This window comes from Callorhinus ursinus, unplaced genomic scaffold (genome assembly GCF_003265705.2).
Source record: "Callorhinus ursinus isolate GAN/ISIS: 27379988/994484 unplaced genomic scaffold, GSC_fseal_2.0 scaffold9501, whole genome shotgun sequence".
NCBI lineage: Eukaryota > Metazoa > Chordata > Mammalia > Carnivora > Otariidae > Callorhinus > Callorhinus ursinus.
Genome location: NW_027406551.1, coordinates 1 through 1,661, shown reverse-complemented (window position 1 = coordinate 1,661; position 1,661 = coordinate 1). Strand labels below are relative to the sequence as shown.

At 43.5% G+C, this 1,661-nt stretch overlaps 1 non-coding gene across 1 annotated transcript; it reads left to right on the top strand.

The window, feature by feature from the left end:
* Window positions 1-38: 38 nt before the first annotated feature.
* TRNAS-GCU (transfer RNA serine (anticodon GCU)) lies at window positions 39-120 on the top strand. Its single transcript has one exon. It is a non-coding gene; the product is annotated as a tRNA-Ser (tRNA).
* The last annotated feature ends 1,541 nt before the right edge of the window (window positions 121-1,661 follow it).

Here is a 1,661-nt window from a genome sequence, read left to right as displayed (position 1 = left end):
AGCTCTGGAATTAAGTACCCCAGAGGCCCGAGCGTGCAGACGAAGTGGCCGAGTGGTTAAGGCGATGGACTGCTAATCCATTGTGCTCTGCACGCGTGGGTTCAAGTCCCACCTTCGTCGGTTCTGTGCTTTTGGTGTGAGAGATTCATGAATATTTTCAGAAGTCTGCTCCTGGCCTTTCCCGTTGCGGGTATGCGCCCTTCGGGTGTCTGTTCGGGCCAGGGCTGGCTGGCTCAGGGGGTAGGGCATGTGGCTCTTGGTCTGGGAGTCAGGGCTTCCAGACCCACTTTGGGGCAGAGATTACGTCAATCAATAAATTAAAAAGAAAGAAAATTCCGAGAGAAAGAGAGAAAGGGCATAGACAGGGCATGTGGCTCTTGGTCTGGGAGTCAGGGCTTCCAGACCCACTTTGGGGCAGAGATTACGTCAATCAATAAATTAAAAAGAAAGAAAATTCTGAGAGAAAGAGAGAAAGAAAGGGCATAGACAGGGCATGTGGCTCTTGGTCTGGGAGTCGGGGCTTCCAGACCCACTTTGGGGTAGAGATTACTTCAATCAATAAATGAAAAAGAAAGAACGAAAGAAAGATGTGCTCAGTGTGCTGAGTTTCACCTGGAGAAGGTTACCTTCCTCTTTACTGACTACTTGACCTCTGCAGTTCACCCCTTCCTTCCTTAAGGGAGTGTTCCTGCTTTGGGGACATTAGTTTTTGAGAGCAGGTTTTGCAGATTATTCCTCAGTATCACCCAACATCACCCAACCGAATCTATTCTCTTGATATTTAGCCTACTCCTTGAAGGGCTTTTGTTTTTAAGCAATTCATAATTAGGAGAATTACTTGGTCAAAGGCCTGAATCTGTGAATCTTTTTAGCCATCCACCAGATTGACCAGTTTCCAAATTGTTGTTTCATTTTACAGTGTTACCACTAACACCCGAGTAAGCGAGATTCTCTGGGACAGTGGAAATTTCGTTTCACAATTCTTTTCGTATTTTGTAGTTATATAACAATAGAATATAGGTTTTGGATTGATAGATGTTTGAGATCTACCCATTTAGGAACATGATTGGAAAATTTTCTCTCCTCCAATTTCAAGTAGTTCTTGCAATTACATCGCCTTCTGTCTAAAAGCTATTATTTTTAAGATAATTTAGTAAAAATATTTTTCCGAAACCTTCGTTAAAAAAAGGCGAAGACATTTTAGGATGGCAATTTAAAACCACATTGGAAATTGGAAATAATACCATAAGAATAGTCTTACTCATCGGAGAGCTTCAGTACTGCCCTCTAGGGGCTGGCCCAGCGCTCTCTGCCTGCTTTCTCCCATTCCTCTCTTTGGGAAACTATCCCATCTTCAGCAAACAAACTTGGCAGCACCTCTTCCACATAACCTAGTACAAAACCACCGAAAACCTCCTAGGCCCGCCTGGGAATATATTTAGAGTCTGGGGCTATTTATAATGAAGAGAAAACGAAACTGCATTAATGGGAAAGAAAATCTGAAAGTAGGAGTCTTTGCCCAAACACTTGGCTTCACAGAAGCGAGCGGCCTGTGGAAGCCCAATACAAGGAAAATACTTCCCTCTCAAACAAAGGTACTGCATTGTGTGGTGACCCTTTTAGTGAAAATAACGTACAGGTTGTAATTTTCTGGTGATGCA